At 47.5% G+C, this 26,471-nt stretch overlaps 2 long non-coding RNA genes across 2 annotated transcripts in view; both read right to left on the bottom strand.

The window, feature by feature from the left end:
• Window positions 1-2,757: 2,757 nt before the first annotated feature.
• LOC147649917 (uncharacterized) lies at window positions 2,758-9,456 on the bottom strand. Its single transcript, XR_015277845.1, has 2 exons — window positions 9,367-9,456; window positions 2,758-2,816 (listed from the first exon to the last, which is right to left on the bottom strand). It is a non-coding gene; the product is annotated as an uncharacterized LOC147649917 (long non-coding RNA).
• Window positions 9,457-9,719: 263 nt separating this feature from the next.
• LOC111936560 (uncharacterized) overlaps window positions 9,720-26,471 on the bottom strand; it is a 254,657-nt gene continuing 237,905 nt past the window's right edge. Inside the window, exons 21-27 of the long non-coding RNA XR_015277844.1 lie at window positions 26,301-26,403; window positions 25,690-25,801; window positions 25,404-25,558; window positions 20,372-20,547; window positions 15,693-15,836; window positions 11,616-13,858; window positions 9,720-10,574 (exon numbers count right to left, since the gene is read on the bottom strand). This is a non-coding gene — a long non-coding RNA (uncharacterized LOC111936560). The remainder of the gene's footprint in view (window positions 10,575-11,615; window positions 13,859-15,692; window positions 15,837-20,371; window positions 20,548-25,403; window positions 25,559-25,689; window positions 25,802-26,300; window positions 26,404-26,471) is intronic.

Genomic DNA, 26,471 nt, shown 5'->3' with positions numbered 1-26,471 from the left:
ATTCACATAGAAAAATAATCAGTTTTCATCAAGGTGATGACATTTTCCTAGAAGATGCAGTGGTATTTTCTGAGCCACTTAGGGTGGGCATGACTTAACTACTCTATAGAGAAAGAGAAGTCAAGGGTTGGACAAGACTTTGGTGAGGGAAAATTCATCCCAGAGAAGCTGAACACTCTGAAAAGGATGAGGTGCCCATCTCCTTCCTAATACATGCTGTCCTGTGTGACTATGGCTTGAATAATGTGGCTCTGCTAGAAATATTAATCTCCAGCAGAAAGTCTTGCAGCACACGGTTTGAGAGGGAAGGAAGGAGAGGGGGAAGACCCACCGGCAAGTGAGTTCTCTGAGTTTTCAAACGTTCAGAATCTCCTGAAACCAATCTCCTGGCAACACCCTCACATGGCACATAGACCTTGGCTTGCTGGAGTCCCCACAGCATCTTTTCAAGTAATCTACGGGAGAATAGAAGGATGTGGCCTTGGAAAAAACCCTCTAAGTGCATAAACAGCTGTGGCCACATTTCCTATGTCTGACATCTCAAGGTTGCTGCAAGAGGAGAGAATAAGGACAAACAAGGCTCAAGCACAGGCTCTCCATAGGAAAGTATTTCCCATGTGTTGGTTGTTCATTGCAACTCAATTTGCTGAAGGATTTTAGCTGATTCCTGCTTTCTGCACTAGCAGTGGTGTAGGAGATTTCTGTGCTGCCTATCTGCAGCTCCTGTGGATACCTGCGTACAGCCTGTGTGGATGTTTGACCAGATAAACTTACAGGTGTGGTAAAATGCAGTCAAATAAACAACCTTGCTCACATGAGTGGACTTACAAGGGTGGTGAGCATTACACAGAGAGACCACAACAGTCTGGAGCAGTGCTGAAGGTAAAGGGAATCCCGAGGACAATCCCAACATTTTGGTTACTGGCATAGCTACTCCACATCTGACACTTGGTATCACACCAGTATGGCCAAGGAAGCAAATAATTTCCACACTGGGAATGAAACAGTCCTTGTCCTGGGCAGATCTGACAACACAGCCTCAGCTCTGGAACAGCACCAAATGCAAGTTGCTGGTGTAGCCATTAGTGCCTTCTGGTTAGCTCATCATCCCACAGAGAGGCCCGAGCATCCACACGAGGAGAGGTGTCTGTACAATGCACACTCGACTGAACCTGCACCAGGGGCTGGGGGACTCACTCCACACCAGGAAGGATCTCCAAAACAAAAGCCATAAGGCCAAGCAGAACCCCCTTGGTGTGGAGGAAGCACAGGCAGCCTCTCTGGGAGCTCCAAGCTGTGCTTCCTCCCTGCCTGGCTGGAGAGGGGAAATGAGAACCATCTATCTACACGTGCAGTGTCCACAGGCACCGAGCCCTCCACCCTCTCCCAGCCTTCCCTGGGGCCTCAGGCAGGAGGGCCAGAGGAGCTTGGGGAACACACCAGGCAGCACTGGCCTCCAAGGAGCTGCCTCAGGAGCCAGAGGTTACTGAAGCAAAGCCTCACTCCCTGTCACAGGCTGCAGGGAAGGACAGATGGCACCAGAAACAGTGCCCTGAGCTGACACAGAGCAAGCTGCCTGCTGCAGGACGAGCCTGCACACCAGCAGAGCTGCTCTTAAATTTGTCTTGCTGCAGCCTATAGAAATCCAAGTGCCGTGCTGCTCCTGGTGTTCCATTTGGCCAAGCTCCACGCTCCTCACGCAACGAAACCCAGGGATAACTCTGGCTTTGGGATGCATCCCATCAGCACAAATGCAAATCAGCCCTTTACTAGAGGCAGCCTGCAAGGCTGTTTGCTGAGCACTTCATCAGGGTGCAGAGGAGCTGCCTGGGCTGTGGCAGGTGACGCCAGCTGTTGTGGAAAATGAGCAGAGAGCAGGAGGCCAAGGCTCCCTCTATTCCCCTTGCTGGGCTCAACTCTCCATAATCCTTAAAATGGGAGGAAAGAAAACAAAACAAAGCCCCTCTGCATCAGCCTGTTTTGGCCATACATCCTCCCTACTGCAATGGCACTCGGGCCATCGCAGCAACCCAATGAAGTGTTGCTGTAATTAAGGTTTAATGGAGCTGCAAGGCTGTGTCATAGCAAAGAGCCTTATAACAGAGGTGGAATGCAATTTACTACCCACCAGGTAGAGAGCAATAAATCTGCAATATTTATTGGCAAGAGAGAGAAATGTGATCCAGAATTCCATATGCTGGGTTGGGGGAGGAGATGAACATCACGTCGAAGGGGGAAAAGTTCCTCGACTGCTCTTATTCTCTCAGTGTCGTGTCCTGGAACAGGGCTAGCACTGATGTGCTGGTGGCTATTCCCAAGGATCCCAGAGCACCTTCCGTGCTGCAGGCAGGCCACACCAGGCTGCTCCAAGGGCAGGGAGTGGCAGCTGGTACCCTGTCACTTTGGGAGGGGATGCTGTGACCAGCACATCTGGCCAACCCTGCATTCCTGCAATAAGAGCCTCAGGATAATGTGAACACAAAACCTTGGGGCCAGCCCCACAGCTGGAGTAAGCCAGCACAGCCACACTGATTTGTGCCCATGGAGTGGCTGGCCTCAGGCTCTGCTTCACCTCTTCCACTTGAAACTTGTGGGCAGGCAGTAAATGGAATGGTATTCGATTTATTGCCCTCAGAAAGGGGAAAGGCTGAGCTGGCTGCAGAGCTGAGCCTGCTGTTCCAGAGGAATGGAGGCATTCCCAGCCTGTTTGTTCCCAAGGAAAGGAGGTGTTCCCAGCCTGCTGCTCAGGACTTTTAAACTAGCCCTTCTGCTGCTGAGACTTCAGGGAAGCATCTGGAGCACTTCCACTGGCAAATCTGGATTAAAAAAAAAAAAATAAAAAAAATAAATAAATCACACTCCAGTGTCACATGGAGTACAATGACACCGTGGAAATGTGGTGAGAGGATGCCATTGACCATCCTTAAGGCACAGACAGAAGTCAGAACTAGAGAAGATCCATGTTTCTGGAAGACCTTGAACTGCACAAATGCCCCATCATAAAACATGTCCATGTGTAAAGGAGACATGCACCCAGCACATGCAATGCACGCCTTTCTCCATTAATTTTGAAGCTGAGAAGGGATGCACGTGTGGGAATAGAACACACACTATTTTTCTGTCCTGAGGTGAATGACCAAATGCCAATGTCTGAGAAATCCCCCCACCAGATAAAGCCAACCACTGAACCACTGGCAGGTGGAAGAACACCCAGAGAAAATCCCCAGCCCTGGAAGGTGCTGAGAACCTGTTCTGGAGACTGTGGGAATGACAAATGGCTGCTCCCTCCCATGGGACCAGATTAGCTGTTTCCTATGTGCCCAACAGACATTCTCTCTTTGAGCAAAACAAGTAGCAGGTGGCTTGTCCTGCCTTCCAAAAGGGCTGTGGCAGATGCAGGGCTGTGCTGGAGGGGAAGCTAAGGTTTCACATCCCCAAATTCCCCGTTAGTTAACTGGCTTGGCAGAGGGTCACCGAGGTTTGTTTGTGTGCATGTGCGAGTGTCAGACACCAAGCAGAGAACAAGAGGGAGTTTTCCAACAAGATTAATCCTCTACCAGAACTGGCTCTGTCCCAGGAATGACTCTCAGAAATGCTGGCATAAATCTACAATTAATCTAAAATTAATGTTTGCTTCAATGGAGCTGCTTGGGACATAATTGACAGTGATGTTTGGCCCACTTAATGCTGATCCCATGGCTTATACTCTCATTTTCCTTTCTCTGAATGCATTTCCAGATAGATTTCCAGCTCCTCTCTACAGTTCAAGTGTTTAGGGGTGCAGAACTCCATCACTCCACAGGAGTGAGTCCTGCTGAAGGAGAAAAGGCATTGGCAGCAACAGCTGATTGTCCCTGGTACCATCTGTTGTAACTGTGGTGACATCAGTGCTCTGGCCCCTGTCAGCCCGAGGTGACAGGGCCACGGGCCCTTCATGTGCTCCCAGCCTCTCAGCACGAGCCTGGTGCAGACTCTGGCAGTGTTTCAAGGTAGAGTCCGAGCTCACCACGGCCCTGCCAGGGTGATAACCTTGGCCATATCTGCCCAGGCAAAGGGTTCAAAGGCTCCTCACAGGTCTGCCTTCCAAGTGGAAAAGTCCATCGTTTATTGACTGTGGTGACCACCAGCTGGGAGTGCACTGGAGAGGCTCAGACCCTCAAGGAACCCTGGAGAAATGGGACATCTACCCAGAACAGACTCCTGGCCTGAAAAGGGTTGTGTTAGCAGGCAGCTTTTTAGTTCATCAGCTTTCATCACATTTTTTGAACATCTTGGAGCAAGCTTTTCCCCTGTCTGCTCATCCACAGGTTTCTGTGGCCCTGGGTATCCAAGCACCACACACATGGGGCAGCAACAGTGGGTGCTGTATTAGCAGGGCTCAGAGAACAAAATGTGGGTGTTCTTCCCATCCTTGGGCTTAGACCATAGCTTTATGTCAGGTCCAATCTGGATGCCCTGGCATGCACATACTCTAAGCTACACAGTTTTGGGAAGCCAGGATTTCCTGGGAAGACCAAAGCCTTATTTCCTTGGTGTACAGGAAAGGAAGGTAAACTCCAGCATTCCTATAATACATTCTATGCAAAAATCCCTTTGTTGCCTCAAGCTTTCCACAGGGATCGGGGCTCAGATCACACTAAGGTGGTGAGGACACTCAGGGACCCCTCCTGAGCCCTCCAAGCACCACAGTGAAGCCCCAAGACATTGTCTGCCAAGTGCCAGAGGCCTCCTGTTGAGCCCTTCCAGAATCTGAGGCACTTTTTGGAAATTTTTTAGAAATAGGAAAGGATGTAGAGAGGCTGTTTGAGATTGTCCCCAGACTCTTCCCACAGCTGTCCTGAACTCTTGCACTGCACCACCCTCCTGCTCACAGCTGAGGACCCTCACACCTCTCAGCCTCCAACCCCTTCACTTCCAGGCTGAGGCCAGACTGCCCACATGGGTCAGCTCAAAGCCTCCCTTTGATGGTCCAGATGATCTCCAGGGCTGTTCTCTGAGCCAAACCTTCTCCATCCCCTGGAGCTCCCACACCAGGGCCTGGCTGTAGAGCACTGAGGGGTAATCATCCTGAAACCATTCCCGCTCCCAGAAAAGCTCTGTCTGGCTGAGGGCAGACTTTCTCCCTCCTAGAGGCACTGCCTAAACACAGCAAAGATTTTGTTATTGGGTCAGGTTTTTATTCCTCCCTCCTTCTCACTGCCTACACAGCCAAAGGGCCTGTTTGTTTTGCTGCTACTTATCAGAAAGGTTTATTTGCGATTGCTTGAGAGGGGAAAAAACCCTCTGTAGCCAGGGGCAGACAAGCTCAGTGCTCAGGAACATAATGGCTGCAGCCCCCAGGCCCATATGCTCGCCATCCTGCGAGGTGGAAGGCCGGCTCTGATCACATCCAGCTGCTGGGGATACGACTGATCAGGTATGGCTGGATGTCAAAAAAACCCAGGGTCAGGTTGGCTGGGGGCTGAGGCGGGGAGGGGAATGGGCAGGGAGCTGTTTAAAGTGTGTTGCAGGACTGGGAATTTTCCTGTTTGGAGATGTCAGGGCTGCAAATGCAGACACATCTACAGCCCCCCTAAAGGGAGGGAGGGAAGGAGGAGGAGGAGGAGGTTATATTTCCCCTGTCAGCTACTATAGCATCCTCTGGGCTTCATGAGAGAAAGAACAGGGTTTTCAGACTGCACTGAATAATTCCTGCATTTTTAGGTTTCTATTTCCTCCTCCCGATGAATTAAGACCTAGGAATTCAGCTTGTTTGTTGTTGCTTTTGTTACTGAATATCCATGAAAAGCTCAATGTCCCTGGGAACTAATTAGGTATTAACCCTGCATTATTGCTGTATATCAGCCATGGAAACACACCATTTGGCTAAATCTCCTTGAAATATGGAAATATTGAAGGGTCAGGTGGAATGGCTAGAAACAAATTAAAAAATAGGAAGATTTCTGAGACAGAAGGAAGGGAGGAAGTATTTGAACAAAAAAATACATGGTATTATTTGCTACAGTTTCTATCATATCCTAAGCAAAACTAACAGGTAGGAACAAATCTTTTTAGAAGAACAGTGAGCTCTCACTGGGAATTGTATCTGGGGGAGATGTGGGAGAGGTCAGGAGCTACACAGGATCTATTCCAGCCTAACCTCGACTGCTTTATTTATTTTGTTCTTAGATTCTCAGCACGAGGTTTTTTGGCAAGATACTTTTGGAAGAACACCTCAACCAGACCACACTTCCAAAGAGCTGAGCCTTCAATGCTGGCAGGCAGTAATTTTGTATTTTGGAGTATTGTCTTACACATCATTCCCTGACACAGAGACACAGACCATTAATGGCATGATAGGAATAAGTGTGTACCTATCTATATTTTATTACTCATGCAATTTCAGGGGCTTGCAGATAATTAACTCTCCATACTACTTCATCTCTTTTTCCTCAAAAATCTTCCCATTCCACTTAAAACCCTTATTTGTGGTCCAAGCAACAGCACATTTAATCAGACTCAACAGGGCCCCAGAACATCTTTGGAGAGGCTATAAAAATATCTGAACACTCTAAACTCAAGCCATGGGAAATGGGATTGCTCCCACCCAGCCACAATGAGCGGCACCCCCTCTCCTATGGCTTCAGGGCTCCTGATCCCCCAGTGACAGGGATCCAGCCCCTCAAACCTGAGTGTTTCTCCAGCACTGTATCAGCCCAGACATACTGACTCAAGCCAACACCACCACTGAACCAAAATATTTTGATTTGATAAAACAAACTCCTCAACTGTTTAGATTTTGGCTGAGCAGACTCACAATGGAGGTTTCCTTTTCAACTTCCCTATTTATTCTCATCTCTGTCATCATGTAGTTGGGGTGAGCACAGCCAAAGCCATTCCCTTCTCCTTTCCTCTGGATCCCCAGGGAAGGGCCAGGTCTCCAGGACTGTCTCCCACTGCACGGAGCCAACCCAACTGTGGATGACTTCAGGAAACCCTACACCATGGCTATAATGCAAAATTATTATTACAGCACTTTGCTTTCCAGTTGTACAAGCACTTCCCACAAACCCTGTGTGGAAGTGAAAGGCCTCATTTCAATTGTTAATGGGTTTACAGAAGGCAGTGTCCTTCCCAAAACATCCTTGTGTCCCTTTTTCAATAAAATAATCTCGTGCTTCTCACCGCTCCCCGTGCACAAACCAGCTCTCAGTGCTCACGGTGGGAGGTCTCTTCTCGCACCAGATTAAAGCCAGACAGAATCAATTAAAGCAAAAAGGATGGGGTCTGCTGAGATAACAGAAGGCATTTGGGGCAAAACCTCACAGCTGAACGCAGGAGAGATGCCATTGCCCAGGCTCTTGTTCCCCCATGGAAGCTGTGGCACATTATCTCTCCAGATCATTTCAGACTGCCAGTCCAATGAGATTTTAGGTTTTTTTCTTGCAGTGGCTCATGGGGCTAAATAGGAAGGAAGATACAAGTCAGAGACAGAGGATATGAATGTAGGAGATGATCAGAGGAGAAACTTTGGGAGGGATGAATAACAGCTTTGCTTCCCTCCATTACTCAGGGATGACTAATTCCTGTGGGGCCTTGAGATAAGAAAACCAAACCCAGATTTTTGAACCTCACAGATGAACACATCATTGCTTCTTTTAAAGATTCATTCTCCACCTTCTATCCCTCCACAACACCCCCTCAGGATCTATTTTCTATATTTGCACCTATTCTATATCCCCTCAGACCCTCCCTGTGTACACCCCCAGCTTTGTCCTGCAGTGACCCCAGGCCATTCCCTCGTGCCTTCCTGAAGGGAATAGCGAGGCCTGCAGCCCATACAGACCCTGAGAACAGATGCTGGCTTTGTAACTTTACCCCCCTCCCCGTGAGCCGTGCCCCTCCCTCCCCCCTCAGCTGACATGCCATCCAATTTGTCACCTACAAGGGAGGTCAGGGTCCTGCTGGGTGCCCAGCATCTCTCAGCTTGGGGCACTTAGTTTCACATTTTTTCTCCCACTAAACAAGATGTTCAAGCAGAGGAAGAACAAGGCAAAGAAACTGGCCTGAGAGAAGGATTGATGTTTGATGGGGGAGGATTTTTCTTTGCTTCCCTCCCACCTAAATTCTTCTGCTAGCAGGCACAGATTTCCAGGGGGAAAATGCCTCTGCAAGATCCTGAGACCTTCAGCTTCCTCTGGGAGCAAGTAAGCAGCATTAGCTCTTAGGAGTTTGCTTTGCTTGGCTGATCTGTGGTGTGAACAGACTCTAATTAGTCATTTAACTTAAGAACTAAGACTCCCAAGAGAAGATTTCAGAGGGGAATTCAGAGCTCTTCAGACTGAAATTATCAACTGTGTAATGCAATTGTTCTGCATCGCCTTCTCACGAGCTCTGCCTCCTCCTCCTCATTTGCCTATTTAAATTGGTGCTCTGAATACTTCCACAGCTTTGCCAAACCATGGCTTGTGCAGCCTCCCTGGAATCACCTGGAAAATTCCTATCCCTGGCTCCTGGGGTTGGGCTGGGAGAGGAAGGTGCAGCTGTCTGAGGATGTGGGGCTGCTCAGGGGCAAGGGCTTCTTCAGCGCTGCCTGATACAGCACAGGGAACACAAAAACTGCTTAAAAACTCCAGATTTCCAGCAAAGGGATTCCTAGAGCTGGATGTTCTCAACACTGGACTTGGACTGGACTGTTTTAAGGCTGATCTTTATTTAAATCCCAATCCAAGCATCAAACTTGAGCCTACATCTTCAAATTATTCCAATATCAGCTGAACACTCCCAGAACCCCAGTATTTTATTATAAGCAGCCACAATGCAGTGCTAGTGTTTGCTACTTTCCTGAGGTACATCCCAGGGATAGGAAGATTGGATCTGTGGCATTTCCAGCTCCATTATTGTCATGCTGAATTACCTTAAGGCAGTATTTCCCCAAGCTTGTACTATTCCTGGTAGAATACAGAATCATTAAAGTTGGAAAAGACCTTTAAAATAGAGCCCAACCATTCCCCCAGCACTGCCAAGGCCACCACTAACCCATGTCTCCAAGTGCCACATCTACATGCCTTTTAAAAACCCTCCAATCAATCTGGCCTTGGACACTTCCAGAGGGCCAGCGACAGCCACAGCTTCTCTGGGAAACCTGTGCCAGGGACTCAGCACCCTCACAGGAAAGAGCTTTTTCCTAAAAGCTCATCTGAACCACCCTCTGGCAGAGGGAAGGAAGGAAAGGGTCAGCGTGAGGCTCACAAGCACCAGAGGAAGCCCTCGGGAACTCCATTCCCTGCCCACACACGCTGGCAAACCTTGATCTGCAGAGCTGCCAGGGAGGGAGGGAGGGAGGGATCCACGCTGTCCCCAAGCCCCAGCGCTCCTGCTGCTCACCCAGGACCATGGACAGCAGTTCCCGGTGCGCTCCCAGCCCCGCGCCGGGCACACGGCGGAAGGGGGCTGGATCCCTTGGCTCCAGCCCGGGACACTCACACAATGTGTCATGAGCCTGTTCTGCTCACCCTGAGAGCTGGAGCTCCTCAGTGAGCGCACAAGGGCCCCAGGAACACCCTTCTCCCTGCAGAGGTCCGGTGAACACCTCATAACAGGGCAGAGAACTTGGAATGCCTGCTCCTGCCCCATGTCCTGACAGTATCCAGGATGTAATGTCAGCACCCAGAGAACACCTGTGACTCTTTTAGCTTCCACCAGAAGCAGGCCCTGGTTTCCAGGACACACTCTGAGGGTTTCTGTGCAAAGGACAAGTTCTTACACGCCCACATTTATTCTGTTTCACCACTTGTGCCAGAAGAATTACCCAAACAAGAGTGTAATGGCATCTCATAGGATTTTTGGGATGGTCTTTGTGGACCCCTCGCAACTCAGGATGCTGTATGATGATATGATCTCCATTTAGGAGGGCACAACACCATTTTACAAACCAAAATTACAACCACACAACCCTGGATATATGCACAGCACCAGGAATACTCATCCTTCCAGAAGGAAAGAAACAACATGTTCATCTATGCCATAACTCTGCAAAATGTTTTAAATACCAATGCCAGCATATAATGAATCAGTTCCCTCACACTTCCAGTTGTACACAGTCATCTCAAAATAAGCGGACCCTCAGCCACCGCGTTTACTTTGACAAGGAGCACATCACTGAGATTCTACAACTCACTACTCCTACTTCATTCTCATTCAGCATCCAAAGTTGAACTTGGAGGATAGGGAGAATGAGAGCAATGGCTAAGTAAGCCTTGATAGGGTCATGGGCTTTGCGACAGCTCCAACATGCAGGCGGGTGAAAACATCACTCTCAAAGCAAAGGGACAGAGGAAAGAAGTGAAGAAGGGGGAGAGGAAAGAAAAAGGAAAGGTTGATGGACAGTTGGACTTGTTGAGGGTGAAATCAATTAAAGTGCATCAAATCCAGAATTCATGCTTTTTCAAAGTGACAAATATGTGCTGGAAACTGAGAAAGACTAGGGGAAAATAATGTCTTTGACCTCCCGGAGACCGGCTGTTCCTTCTGTCAGAGGAGCCAGAAGTGAAGTGAGATGCGTTCATGATAAATTGTAACAGCCAGGCAGCCACCTTAAAAAAGAACGAGGTGAAAAGGTTACAGAAGGGACCCAAAATGCAAAGAATTCAACCAAACATCAAGATAAATCAGCTCAGGCCCCTGTGTGTGCAGAGCCAGCTTTCACAGAGCTGCTGCGGCTCATCTCAATTTGTTAGCCTGGCCTGAAGTGTAAGAGACACACACAGCTTGTTTACAAAAGCTTTGGAAAACATCCGTACAAAGGGCTGCCTCACCTCAGCCTTCCCAGGTGAGGCGACACCGTGATCACCCTGCCTGCCATCCCAGTTTGGAGTTTGTCAGACAGAAATTCCTTGGATGCACACAAATATCCCCCAGCAATCCTGTACTTTAGGAGAAAGCTTCCCAAGAGTTGGACACCTCTCTCCTACTAAAGCAGACATAAAATATTCACACTTCTGAAAGTTTCAAAGCCTTAGTAGCTCTTATTTTCTCTTGCACTTGGATAGAACTTCCTAGTTTTGAGCTTCAAAGTGTGGTTCAAATATTTGTCTGGATGCTTCCACTAATCTGGAACTTTGGATCTTTTTCCTGTATTAACAACCAGAAATTGTGAACTCTGGTGATTACTCTCATGCAGAATAGTTGAGTGCAAAGCTCAAATATTTTTGAAGAATTGATAAGTATATTGTACATGCTAATAAAATGTTTGAAGCATTGTGCCCTATTTGGAATATATATGTGCAGTCCATTAAATGTCCAAGAAAATATATCAGTGCAGGTGAAGTGGAACATTAAAAACTGACACAGTTCACCTGACAGTGATGTTCTCTGCACAAGGTAAGACTTCACCTTCACCTAAGGTAAAGCTCCCCAGTGCTGCATCTAATGGTTTATGTGAGCTCTAACAAAGGCAAAGCAGAATGTTGGGGAATATTTAGTGCAGTTCTGCACCCCCATACACCTCCCCCTCTAATGCTCAAACTCTGACTGCAGAGTCCCCACTTCAGCCCAGGTGTTTGTGATACAGGGCCCTCCTCAAAATATTAATATGTATCAATGGACACTTCCCCAGATCTTCAAGAGCTGCTCACCTCTGACTGCTTCCAGACCGAGCCTTCAGGAGGCCACTGACAACGCCACGGTTCCTCTCCTGTCCTGAGCCTTTCCTGGCACTGACAGGACTGCAGGCAGTGATTTATACCAGAGGTGCTCAGCCAAGCCAGTTCACACTGCTGACTGCTGCAGGACAGCCTGATCACAGGATCTACAGGAGACTGCAGCACAGAATTCCTCATGCCTGGGACCCTGGCTGGCATGGAGACCTTGCTGGGGCCAGTGCCTGCACTGGGGAGTGGGGTTTGGCTCGGTGCTGCTCCTGGGAGGACGCTCAGCTCTCAGGTCCTGGCTGGCATCCTCACAGCTCTGCCTTCAGACAGCACTGGTGAGCATCTCACCAACTGCTCTTGACACACATGCCCACCCCACTGCCGTTGCATTTTTCCTCACGACAACCTTCCCTGGATGGTCCCTTCCCCGAAACAGCATGATTCTCTCAGGGAGACACGAGTTCACATCAACAAATCCTTCCCGACACTGCCCCGAAGCACTTTCGCTATGATCAGCTATTCAGAGTGATGGGACACACTAGTTAGATCTCTCTGTGTGTTTATCAATCCCTTCTCAGCCATTTTCCTCTGTAAATCCGTCAAATCTTTTCCTTCAAGCTCTGTGGGAACAGTTAGGAGCTATCTCCTCAGAGGTGCCTGCCCTGCCACTTGGATTTCATCCTGCTCCTGGAGAAGTTGGATGTCAGCAATGGCTAGCACAGTGCAGACACAGCAGCAGCACTGCTGCCAGTGCCCTTGGAGTGACAGGATCCACACCAAAGACACCATAAAATGCCTTACAAAACCCCCTGTCCCCAGGGAGGGAACTGGGAAGTGTCCTCTTAAACTGGGACAGAGAAGGAAGAAAGGGAAAAGCACAGGGATGAATTCAATTGAGTAAAAAGTCTGTAACACCACAAAGCAGACACAAAATTTGTTCTGAGAGGAGCCAGGGCAGGAATCTAGCAGCTCCACAGGATCTTACAGGATTTTATGGACACAGGACTTAGAAGTGTATTGGACAGAAGGCATATATTACATACCCACACCCACATATTACACATCCACTACAACCCTGCCATGAACATCACTGAAGCCACATACTGCCACCCATAGATTCAGACCTGACAAATGGCCTTTCATCCTTCCAGGGAATTTGAGCTTGAAAACCCACACATCTTTGCTTGAAATAAGGAGCAGCAGCCAGTCCGTTTGCCTTACAGTGACGCTCGTAACCTTGGTGCAGGCAGTGATTTGCCAGGCAGGCTGGATGTGCCCAGATGCTGTCCTGTGGAACTGCCCTCTGCAGCTTACATGCACTTTGATTGTGCACATCTAGGTCAGCATCCTGACAAACATCAGAGGAGAAGGCTTCTTTCTCCTTTCACCCTCGTCATCAGCTGAGCCAGTGATCAGCCCCGTTCTGCGGTCAGGGAATGCAGCACAAAGCAGTGACAGGACCTGGCTTGGGAGTCAAGCCCTTATCACAACAAGCTCCAGGTCCTCCACACCACCTAGCAGATAACACCATGCACGTAAGACTAAATTGTGAAGCTTCTGGGAAGATACACCTGGTGTGTATCTTCTGGATACACAACCTGGTGGAGGGTTGACAAAATCTGTAGGTATCACCAGTTATATTTTCTCAATCATACAGCACTGCCACTAGTAACAATCCAAAATTCAGAACAATCTCTAATCTCCAACCAAGCTGCCTATTCCAAAGAGAGCTACAAGGATGGTGAAGGGTCTAGAGGAATGGCAGACATCACTTGGGATGTTCAGCTGGAGGAGACTGAGGGCAGAGCTCACTAGGGGATGCAGCTCCAATCTCTGCTCCCTGTGAGCAGGGACAGGAGCCAGGGAAAGGCTGGGGCTGTGCCAGGGAGGTTGAACTTGGATATCAGGAAAGGTTCTTCCCCAGAGGGTGCTGGCACTGCCCAGACTCCCCAGGGAATGGCCCCGAGGCTGCCAGAGCTCCAGGAGTGTTTGGACAGCGCTGCCAGGGATGCCCAGGGTGGGATTGCTGGGGTGTCTGTGCAGGAACAGGGGCTGGGCCCCCTGATCCCTGTGGGGCCCTTCCCACTCAGGATATTCCATGATCCTATTCCTTGCTCATGCACCAGCCAGAACAAGCACACAGCATCTGGGATCCTCTCCTTGGAGCCCTGCAGGGTGGGGCAGGAATCTCCCAGAGCCACCTTTCGTGCTGGATTTCATCAAGGGAGCTGGATACAAGCAGAGGGACAAACATGGAGTTATAGACACAAAACCAACAGAACATTTTACCATCCAGAAAAAGGGGTTCTGTCACTGTGATTGAATAGCTTCTGTTCCTGCTTCTGATGTCTCCTGTCAGAAGAGGCAGATGAGAACAGACCACGTGGCAGGAACAACTTCACTAAAATCACTCTGGTAACAAGCAACCAGACAGCTCCGTATCCAACACATCCACAAAGGGAAAAAAAAGCCACCAAGAGTCACAGAACAGTTGCTATTCTTCCAGGACTGAATCTGGGTCTTTGTCCAAAAATAGTTGCCATCCAACCATCAGCATTTTTAATATTTGGTTTTGTTGCCTCTCCCTAAATTACTCTCACAAAATCTTTCATTTTAAAAGCATTTTGATTTTTTTTCCCATCTCCTCTAAATTGTTTTCCTGTTTTTGAGGACTTCAAGACAATTTTGTTCTAAAACACTTTTTGGAGAGTTACAGAGGAAGATGAAACTTTTGCTTTTTAAAGGAACAAGATTAATAATCTTTCTTTAGCTACTGTTTCATTACATCTTGTTAGAAAACCGAACACTTTCCTTTTTTTTTAAAGAGAAAAAAGTAAACATGTAAACAGTAAAATGTGCCCAACCAACAGCTTCTCTGTGCTGGTCCTTGACATTTGGCTTCACCACAACTGCTGCCACACAAAGCCAGGCTGCAGCTATTAGGCCATTTAAATGGTAAAGCTTTAGTTGTAGAGGGATAGAACAATTGAAAGGAAAACAAAATCCCACACCCAACCTTTTTCCTTATTAAAGGACTGGCTCTAGAGATGTACCAGAGCTGAGACACTGGAGTCCAGCCATAGCACATCACTAACACACACCACATGTGCTCTGTGCACGGGAGTGACCAGGGTTGATGTTTACAGCCCAAAACTCCTGCAGAAGCTGGTCAGTGTCCACCAAGCAGCAGCAAGTCATCACACAAAATGGGCTTCCATCCCCTGCATTGTAGAGAAGGGTCAGCTCCAGCCTCCCCTGGAAACCCCAAAATAGAATGCTTGCTGGGGATACCAGGACCTGATCCTAATCTGTGACTCTAAAGCAGCACAGGGGAAGAGGTGATAGATTTTACCATGAGTTTGTCTTTCCTGATCCCCAGCCATTGTGTGCTGGTGAATGAAATCCATCACCAAATGAAAAAGGCCATTTCCTCCAAACATAAATCCTGGAATTACTGGTGGGGAAGGGAGTTCAGTAAAAGTGCTGTAACACTGTGCCACGCACGTAATTCAGCTGGGGTAATTCACAGCTTCCCAACCTTTGGAAAGCCTGACTCACAGAGATTTGTGAAGGACCTGAAGCTTTAGCCCCCTCCTCCTCCCCTCTGGTACAACTTCCTACACCAACCCTCTGGGACATTAAATCTTCCAGTTGCCATTTTCTCCTAGGCAGGGAGGATATGAATTTCATAACTCCTCAGCTGAGCTGCCATCAAAAGCCATGAAATACTGCAGGAAACCAAGAGCATGGCCTGGCGAGCGCTCTGTGCACAGCCACAAGAACCCAGGACTGGACAAGCCATTAAGAGCAGCACAGGTCCATGGGGTGGGTGAGGGAGAACACTGACACTTGAGCAGCTCAGAGAGGGATGAAATCAGAGCAGAACAGTGCCAGAGCCTGGGCTGAGGCTGGTCATGCACAGGAAAACCTGTGCTTAGCAAGGAGTCACTCTTTACATGTCTGACTCCAGGGCTTGTGGAGGGACTGGGCTGCCAGAAGGGCTGAAGGAGGAAACCAAACCCTGAATTCAGGCACATAACTACTACAGGAATAAACCCCTACCTGTTTCTCATTGGAGCTTGTGCCTCTCTGCTAGAGCCATGGTGAGGGGAGACCTGCTGATGGCATGAGGTGACACAACCCAGCTGCAGAATTATGGATTTTTATACCAATATGTAACTTCTAAACTTGAATTCTCCATATGAGCTGCAAAGAAAAAAATCCAAAGGTGGCCTCAGGCCAGCCAAACAGAAGAACACTGAGGGACTAAGCTCAAATACAGCTCCTGGACCAATGAGCAGAGGTGGGTGAGCCCAGGTGTGGCTGGTTAGGGAAATCAGACCCTGTGGGCACACCCCGGCCCTGCCAATTTGTAATTAATACCTGCTAATAGAAAACACCTGAATATCATCAGTGACCTTTCAGCTAGAGAAATTTCTTCATTTTTGTGAGGGGATTTAACTCTTGGAAAACTGGAGTAAAAGGAATGGATCACCTCAGAAGCCACATTCAGCTGATGTCTTCCCAAAGCCCAGGCTCCTGATCAACCCCCACTGCTGCCCAGGTGTTTAAACCTGGTAATGAGGCTGAGTTTAAATCTCATGGGCACTATGAACTGGCACAGCTACAGAGGATGTGACATAACTGTGCCCCTGAAATAACCTGACAGCTTGTCCTTAAAGTCAAAATGTCCTTTGATAACTTTGCAGAGGCAAAATGGACCCAAACTGGGGCTGGAAAAAGCACCTGACAAATATCACTTGTGTGAAACCCTGCCAGAGGGAAGCCAAGCCCTAAGGACAAGGAGCAGGGATTTATGTTCCTCACAAGGTGACAGCTCTCCAAACCCATCCCCAAGCCCCAGCCTGACACCAAGGCCCATCTGAGCTGCAGCCCCTGCTTTTGCACCTGCTCTTTGCTTTTCTCAGCTCTCAAGTTCAGGAGATGAGTTAAGCACATAAAGAAAAGAAATGGCCCCTTTACAATAAGCTTTTTCTTTCCTCCTTTCCCTTTATCATACAACCACAGAATGGTTGGGTTGGAAGGGACCTTAAAAGACCACCTAGTTCCAAGCTCCTGCTCCCTGCAGGCAGCTCCTTGGCACTTTGTGCTTTTGCTTGCTTTCTCTTCCAAGATCCCAGCAGCATCCCCTCCACCCTGCTGTGGCAGCATTTCTGCCCCACAGGAGATAATAAATACATCCAGGCTGTCAAAGCCCCGTTGTTTTGGCTGGGAGGAGGTGGTGTCCCCCTGCTGGGTGAGATGACTTCCCACCGGGATGGATGGCTCTCCCCTCACTGACAGCTCTCCAACAGGGAGCAATCGCTGTCCAGCTGGGAAGAGCAGGCAGCAAACGTGGCTAAGTGGCACTTAGGACTGATGAGGGCAGGGAGGGGGGACGGGAGCTCAGCCCTGCTCACACCAGCTCTGCTGCCAGGGTCACAGCCAGGATCTCCTTGCTGGCCCTGCCTGGGATTCCCCAAGCAGGGGGTGGCAGTGAGAAATAGGAATTTAATATTCCTGCTCAAGTCTCAGGGCAAGTGTCAGCCTTAATCCTGCCCAGGCCTGACACCTGGAAGCAGCAGCTCCCAGTGCCTAATATATTAGTGACTGGGAAATTCAGGAAGACATGAAGGTGGATAGGGAAGAACATCTCCCTTTGCCCTTGGGAACACAAGTTTTCCATAGGCTCTTCACACTCCCCAGGCTGAAAATGTCCTGGGCAAAAACTGATCCTGAGCTGCACACTTGGCATAGATTTTTGGGACAAGAGATAGCAGGGAAGTGGCATTCACTTGGGAAATGGACTTCACATGGAAGAAAAAAGCATAAAGAAAAGGGTTGGCCTGTTTGCATTTCTCAAATCAGTCCCTGAGACAGCCAGGTAAGGTAAGGAGCATCCACCTCACCTGCAGGTCATCACCTCACCCCAGGAACCTGCCATGGTGCTGCTGTGGGTTTGGGTTATGCCAGCTGAATTACCTTTGGACTCTTGGCTTTTTGAATTAAATCCACAGAAAAGAGTAAAATGAGTACTGAGCTGCTGTGATGAGACCGAGTGGGATCACAATGAGTCATCTGGAGTTTCTCCACCTCTAGACTGGCCTCTTCAAAGACACTTAAGGGAATCAATTGCCCATATCCCACTCAAATCCTCTCTGTATGTGGTTTGTGAAGCTTTAAGCCCCTTTCCCATTCCCACAACCTCCATCCCTCACCTCTGAAGTCTCTCTAGTCCATTATTCTGGAGGCTGGTTCGTGAACAATGTGTTCACTTTCCGTACTGCCTAATGAAGATGTTCCTGGCCCTGAGCATTAGATCTACTGCACACTTAACGGAAAAAAATAGCTCTTCTTATCAGGTGGGTCAGATGAGTTTCTTGGCAGTGAGGGTGGTACAGTTATGTGGACAATCAAACAAGCCAGTGATTATTGACAATGCATTTTTGAGGAAATCATTGCTGTTTAAACTCTAATCACAACAATACCTCATTTAAAAGCATAAAAGCTTTCACTCAGCAGACCTACCTTTTTCTTTTTAATAGCTAGACAATTAAATAAATCTCCTGACACTTAACCATCATTTACCCAACAGTCAGAAAATGGGTTCAATGCCTTTGCATTAGTTAGATGATGATATTAGAGCAAAAACTGAACAAGTACAAGCAGGTGAAGGAAGATCTGGGAGGAGTGTGTGCTGCACTCAAGTATAACAGAGTTATCTTCTGAAGGGGAGAATGGGATTTTTTGGTCTTTCCTTATTCAGACACTGAGACCATTTTTAGCATTAATGTGTTGCATAGATTCTAGTGTTCCTTGGGGAAAAAAAAGCAGTTGATCCCTCTTTTAAAGGCTGGAAACTGAAGTACAGGACAGTGCCACTCCAAAATTCTGTGTCTGGATCCAGAATTGAGTGTGTGATGAATTGTTCAAAAAGTAACCTTTCTACACTTAACCCTCAGCAAGTCTTTATTTTGTCAGCATTTCCATAACACTGGTACCTGAAAACTTCAGAGTAAATGTAGATTTTGCTCAACAGGCAAAATAATCTGGGTTCTCATGAATTTTTGCAGGCATTTTAGGAAAGGCTGCATGATCTTACAACAGAGGCCCTAAATTAGCACTGAAACAACTGGGATTGACCCTGCACTTGTCTGAGCATCAGCCCCTGGCAGATCACAGACCTTTTATTACCCCTGATCCCAGTGGTGCTCTTAATTCCCAGCTCTAGCACTCCTACCTCATTAGGTTCCTCAAGTGAAGAGCACGCCCTACTGATGCCATTAATTCAGAAGCTGATGCTAAATAACTCCTAAATTTATTGCCTTCTGCCTGCTGTCAGCTGCCAGTAGCTGTAATGGGAGTGTCCTTCTCCTTTTCAGAAAGCAACAGCCATGATAGAAAATTCAATTCTTCCAAGCAGTGTTGGAGTTTGAGATGTATTTTTACATATTCATTACCCTATGCTGAATTTCATGGGCTGCTTTATGATGTGCATTACAGAAATAAAATATGAAATGGAAAAGAAAGCCATTGATCCAGACCCTAAATAACTGACAGCTACATAAACAGTTAATTGTTTCCTGATCTCTGCTTAGTCAATTTTTAAAGAGATCCCACAGATAAATTTTATGGAGACGGATCCTTTTTTTTACCTCCCTCACACACCTCCTTTTGGCCGAAAAATACGGCTCCACAAAGATGTTTATGATGGGGTGGAAAGAGTTAAGGCCTCCTTTTCCACTCCTCCCTCTTGATAGTTTTAATTGGCTGTTTGATGACCTGAGCACCTCTTCCATGGGCATCAAATGGGCCCTGCAGGAGGGAGGGGAGCTTCCAGACCAGGGTCACCCTGCTTGGCACAGGGCCATCAGTCAATGCCCTCAGGATGGATCCAGTGTGGGCCAAGAGCCCTGATGGACACGGAATAACTCCCCTGGCCATAACCCCAGCAGCTTCAGAGGGGTCACTGGCCCCAGGGCCGGCAAACTTCAAACCGGGAAAAGGCAACCGTGAGCAAACAGCAAAACCCCCAAAGCCAACACAGAGGAACCGTCCTGGTGAACCCCCAAACGCAAGGTGAGGGAGGTGAGAGAGCCAGCAAGGAGGAGGAACCCTGAAGGGACAAAGTAGCACAGGTCTCTACCAGTCCTGGGCATCCCTCAGGGAACAGAAGCACCACCATAATGGGACACCACAGTGACAAAAACGTGCTTTCCACAACAAAGTGAATTAGATCACAACAGATCTAAGATAACAGCAACCACAGTTCCTTTCTGAGATGTGTGGGGGCTATCATGGGGCTTTAAGAACATCTGTGCTATTGAAAGAGCAGAAAGCATGGAAGAGTAGGTAAAAGAAGAAGGAAAAATGGAAATATCTTTTTCTGGTGAGAATACTGGCTTACATTGACCTCAACAGCTAAAAAAATTACTGCTTCATATGCTCCCTGGTGTGAGAGCTGCACTAGCAATGGCTTGTTTCTCTTGGACAGACACTCCAAACACCTCAAGCTACTTGAGATCCTCTGCTCCTGAACTGGGCATAACGGAGGGGTGATAATCCAGGTAACTGCCAGATCGAAGGTGTCAGTCACTTCAGAGGCAAAATTTTCTGAAGAAACAGCTCCTGAATCACATGAGCACATCCCAGCAGTGGGAGCACGTGCTGAAGTCAAGTCCCTGTTTCCCTGTTGCTTTGGAGACCAGGCAGGAGCTTCCTAAAGTCCCCAGGCCACTTACCCCGGGGGCTGTGCGCTGGTTTCACACCCTCTGGCCTTGCCCCTGCCCTGGGCTGCACCTCCTCGTGTCGCTGCTCACGTCTCGGGGCTCAGAGGCTGCTCTGCTGCAAATATTTGCACACTCTGGGGGAGGAACACAGTGCATGGCCCCCAGGGGCAGGCGGCTCCCTATTTATCCTGGGATGGCAAACGACACAGAGAGCAAAAAAGAGAAAAAGGCAGATAAGATAAAAGTGTGTTACCAGGTCTAACAACACAAAATCAACAAAAATTATCTGCAAAGACCAACAAATGTAGCAGCAAGGGATCCTGATGGAGGGCATTGGATCACCCAGAGGACTGGGGAGACAGAGCTGTTTGGCTCTTGGAATGTCCAATATCAAATCATGGGCAATCTCTGTCAGTGACTCAAGACATTTTACATAAAAAGATGTTTTTGTGGTCTTTGTCCTGCCCACACCATGAACCTGTAACTGCAACCAGCACCTTCATAATACAGAACTGAACCAAAGACTTCCCCACACGTTCTAATTCCAGAACAAGTCCCAGGCTGATGTGTGCCTGAAGAGTGGCGTGAAACGCTGCAGCAACTAATTCCCAGTATGTCATGGGACTGGATATTTCTCCCAGAAGACAGATTCACCCAGCTGGGAAGCTTTTCTCAGTCATTTAAGAATATCCACATTTACTAAAGTTTTAATTAATGTGTGTGGTTAATTTATAAAGACAAACTGCATAATGATGAATCCAGAAAGGGGAAATAGAAAGGAGGTACTGGGAGAACTACATGTGAAAACCATATGGAAGGGTGTTCCACCAGGTTGGAACCAGATGGAAGAAAACATTGTCCCTGGACACTGTACAGAGTCCTACTGATAACAGATGATAAATCATTCACTGAGTGTAAGCAGGAGGGTGAACATCACCACAGACCAAGCTGTGCAGGGACAACAGGACCACGAGCTGGGGGACATTAGATAAAAGGACAGCATGAAAAACTCAGATGTCACCCCCTCATGTTGTTCTAATCGGTGCCATTATCAGCAGGGACAGCCCAAAGAGCTGCAGAAAGGAACAAAAGCAGAGCAGCAGGGGAGGAATGCTCTGAGGGAAACCACAACACAGCCGAGTCTGCAGTAAAGAGAGGCTGAACAGGGATATGGGAGAGTTGTCTGGATGTTCACCCCTACAAAGAAGATATGAACTTAGTCCTGTCTCTGAGCTCTAACTTTTCTGTGTGAGCTCTGACAAGTCATTTAAGGTCACCTGAAGTCAAAGGGCACCCTTCCATTCACTCCAAAGCACTGCTGCCTTCTCCACCACACTGCATTTCCCAGGGAGCCAAAACCCTTCCACACTCCTGTTCAACTCATTCTTGTTGAAGTTCTTGAAGAACTCAAGTTCTTTGTGACACCTCTCTCCTCAGGAAGGACAACTGCTCTTGACACAAGAGGACTCCAGGTCTGACTGGGCCAGAAGACCAGGACAGCACAAAACACAGAAGTGGCACTCAGAAGTAGGTTAGACAGAAGGTGGCTGTGCTTAGTGATCAGTTATTTATTCACAGCCATCAGTATCAAAAAGCATGGCTGCCCACAGGAGTCCTGCTTGAGATAACTGTGGAGCTGCAGATTTCAGACAGACAAACAGTGAAAGCTTTCCATCCAGCTGAACTCCCCAATGCTCTTTATGGCCCTAGAGGTCATTCCCAATCACAACTCCTCTGCTCTTGCCAGTCTCTTCGTTTCTTTGGTCACAGGGAATTTTCCTATGGGGAGGAGGGAAGCCTAATAATAAACATCACTACTTCACTCCCCCATGTGCACAATTATTTGTGTAAGCACCAAGTGACTGCTTGCCTTAAGAAGGGCCTGAAATCTCTCTTGCAAGTACAGTGAAATGTTTTTTAGTGGTGAAGCCTCTGTAACAGACCCCAGAGCAGGACGGGTCACTGTGCACAGAGACACACAGACAAGGAAGCTGACCAAAACACACACATGCAGGACCACCAAGGATGACCCTAAATTAGACCACCCAGTCACTCTGTTGGCCCTGTTTTGAGGAGCCAGGATCTCCGAGTATAAAAGAGTGTCCGCACGCGGGTTCCTTGGCCTGCATTTTAGACCATCGCATATCTCCAGTGACTTCCTGCCACTGACCCTCACAATAAATCATTCTAGCCAGCCTCCCTCCCTCCTGACAACATCCTGTTCCTTCCTCGAAAATCCTCCCACTCACAATTCCAAGGTTTGATATCAATCTTAAATAAATGCCTCTCTGGACTGGGCTGCATTCCCTGAGCCACCTTATCTCCTGCCTCTCCAGGATGCTGCAGTTCAACAAACATGTGCAGAAGCCCCTTAGGCCTTGCTTATTTTACTTCCATCCTTGTGTTCTCTTTCCTTTCCCTGTATTTTCTCACAGGGAAGAGAATGTGCTTCACATTCTTCAAGAGAATGTGCTCTGCAGTACAGCCATGTGCTGTGACTTCTGAGAGGGGAAAGTGACAGCCCAGAAAAGAGACAGCACTGCAATTTTCTGGATGAAATATGGTGAGAAGAGAGTCCATGGCAGAGGCTTTTCTCCATTGTCTCCCTTGCTCTGGCTTCCCTCACTTCCCAGTTTAGGTGAAGAAAAACTCTGTAAATACATCTCATCAGAGTCCCATCTTCAGCATCCAACAGACAGGGACCAGCTGCCTCCATCTGAACTTTCCAATTTCCATCCAAAGCCCAGCTTGAATGAGGCTGAAAGCACCAGCCTTCCCTCTCCAGATCACCCCTGCAGAGCCTACAGCACACCAGCCAGCCCAAGGTCTCCCAATCCCATATGTCAGCTGAACAATTGAACAGAGCAGGATGAATCCAGGCCCTGACACCAGTTATGTCTCTGGAAGACCACAGAATAATGTGCAGTCAAAAGGAACCACACTGGCCCCCTTGATCCATCAACGTCAGTGAAAACTGGTTCAGGTTGGATTTAATTTAATTTTCACTCAGGAAATCTTTCCCCATATATTTAATTATTTTGTCAATTCTGTAACCTTTTCTGTCACTGCTTTTACCCAGCACCCTCAAAATCTTGCGCCTGGCAGGCAGGCTAGACTCCTTCCAAAGAATGGTTTCACAAACATCAACGAGATTTGCCTGCCTGAATGTCACACTTACAAGGTGGTACTGGTGCTTACCTACTTGCCTACTCTTCATCTTATCTTCCTCTGCTCTACCCTCATCTTTCCTTGTCCTTAAGGGCACCAAAATGCCCTGATCATCTAATCCAACTTCACAGAGTCCATTTCAGTGAGAACCTGTTTCTGGCTGAAGAAGTATTCCTTGGGTGTCCCCAGACTCACATCTCTTTTTTAAAAATGTAAGTGTAACTAATTCATTAGCAATTCACTTGATAGTGAGCCAAGGATCATCTTTGAGAAAAGCAGCAGCGACCTAGCACATTTCCAAGTCAGAAGAAAAAGCTGGAGGAGAAGCAAAGAAAACAGACTCTAGTCAGAAAAACCAAAGTGGGGTGAATAAGTTGGCATGGCAGGCTCCTAAAATGCCCTCAGAGTTTCTAAAGTAATCTTATTCCAGCACATGAATCCCAGAGATGCTCTCCCTCTCCTTATCATCCCACTCATTCAACCATGGCACTGACATATGTACTTAGCAGCAGTTATCAGCAGTGGCACAGAAATAAATGGCAGGTATCAAAGAATCAAGGTCATCAACTCGTCATGAATATTTCAGAGAAAAAGCAACATGAAAAGCTCCAGTGTCTCAGGCTCTCAGATTTCCAGCAGAAGGAATAAAACACAAACCACACACACACACACACACGGGGGCCGCTGGCTCGGCCATCACATGCACGGAGCTCATTTCAAGGCAGTACCACATATGTTACAAGACAATCTGTCACATTTTAAAAATATATAAATATATATTAGATATCTCCTCTGTATAATGTGCAAACTCTAAGCAGCTGGCAAGAGGGCAGTGGTGATTTAATGCAAGAAAACTGTGCTTTGCTGAAGGGGCTGGGGACTGAGGAGCTCGGGCTGTAACAAGAAGCCTCTTTGACAAAGGCGCAGAGTGGCATCTTTTCACACAATTATATGTGGGTCACATTAACCTCTGCTGGGCAGGATTCCCCTGAGCTGCCTCTGTCTGTGTCACTGGGAAGAAATCTGAGATTCCTCTCTCCATCTCTTGCTTTTTCTCACAGCATTGGGCATTGCTGGTAAAGGATGGAGAGGGAAATGGGGTTCCCACTGCCAGCACAAGTTTCCCACTGAGCTCCAGAGCAAACTCCACACTTCAGGGCCCAGCAGTCCCACTAATGAGATATGTTAATCAAGGGAGAGACCTGAGATTTCCAGCTGTGTCACTGCACTATAATAATAATACACATTACTATTTATAACCCAAGAAACTCTGCTAAGCTGCCCTTTCCACTTGTATGCCACATACTGATGGGAACTATTTGAATCTTGCTCTGTGGATGTGGATTGAAGGCAGACACATTTTTTCACAGGCTTTGGAGGTTTCAATTTTCTCCTGTCAAGTACAGCTCAAATTTGCAAAGGAAAATTTTATCAAAACCATCATAATTTATTAAACAAAACAAATATTTCTTTAACCAAATCATTTGGGTATTCCACTGTTCTGGGTTGGCTTGTTTTTTTCAGTCTTTGCAGGGAATTTATTTATCAGGCAACTCTGTTTCTGGGAGTGGGGTGACTAATTTCCAATAAGAATAATTTCCCACTTTCTAGTGCCACAAACGTCTGTTTTTTACAGAATTATTTTTGTTTTCCAAGCACCTCACCATATTCTTCTCTGAGCTCAGCTGGTTTGATGTAGTCTATAGCAAATGAACTTTATGTCCCATGGCAAACTGGATTTAAAGGACAAGATCTTCTAAATTTGAGAAAGTCACCGTGGAAACCCAGCTTTCCTTTATATTAAAACTGGTTCTTTCTCAATGAACTCATTCTGGAAATAAAGGAAACATTCCTTCCAGTGACAACTGATACTTACACTGTCATTCAACTCCAATCCTTGTGCTCCTTCACACATTCCCAGTCCCAGTGGGCTGCAGGGTTTTGAACTTGCAGGACACAGTAGCTGGGAAGCCTCTGAAGATGTCTGGAAACTGGGATAAGGACACAAATGGGAAGTGCCTGGCAGGACACCTAAAAACAAAGATTAAACCCTACAATTTGAAAGGTATTTGGACATTTTTCACATGCTGAGATGAGCTGCAGATTGTGGGCTTGTATTAAAGTACACTGGGGCATTCCCAGCACCAGTAATTGCTGCTCACCTTTCACCCTCTGCTGCTCATTTCCTCTCCATGCCAAAGTGCTCTTTCCACTCGCTTGTGCCAGGAAAACTCGCTGTGACCAGGCACTGAACCAGACAGAGGAACTTTCCTACTTTAAACAAACAAACAAACAAAAAACCAAACACACGAAACCTTTTTTTTTCCCCTTTCCAAGCCGGATGGCTCCTCCCACCTGGTTCCCAACCACAGGAGTGGCTGTGCCAGCAGGGCAGCAGGAACAAGAGGCTGAGAGACAACAGGGTCTTAAACCAATGTTACCACCAAGCAATTTGTAATATCAAACCACAGGCTAAATCTCAACTAAAAGCTTTTCAGGTTCAGAGTGAACACCTCTATTAAGATGAATTAAGCAATTCACAGCGTTCAGAGCTGCACTTTAAAATGGAGTTTAAATCTTTATTTTCAACACTCACCCCTGTAGTGAAAATGGCCTGAAAGAAACCAGCTCAGAAAAGCATTAATTCCAGGTTTCTGCAGAAGAGGGTTTGTGCATATTCATTCTGGTTAATACAAAAGCCTCTCTGCACTGCAGTCACTGCCACAGGGACTCCAGTACACTGCAGAGACCCCAGAACTACCTTAAAACTCACCAGTGCAAGTCCTGATAACCATCTAGTCTCAACAGCACAGGCTCAGCATGGGCTAATTTGTCCTGACAAGATTATTTGCAAATCAGGTGAGGAGGTCAGACAGCTGCCATATAACGACATAAAAATGTAGTAAACAATGGCTCCAAGTTTATGCCCTACCTATTTTTTATG

This window comes from Cyanistes caeruleus, chromosome 18 (assembly GCF_971803275.1).
Source record: "Cyanistes caeruleus chromosome 18, bCyaCae1.hap1.1, whole genome shotgun sequence".
Classification (NCBI taxonomy): domain Eukaryota; kingdom Metazoa; phylum Chordata; class Aves; order Passeriformes; family Paridae; genus Cyanistes; species Cyanistes caeruleus.
Note: the sequence above shows the minus strand (reverse complement) of the source record. Positions and strands in the feature narration are given on the sequence as shown.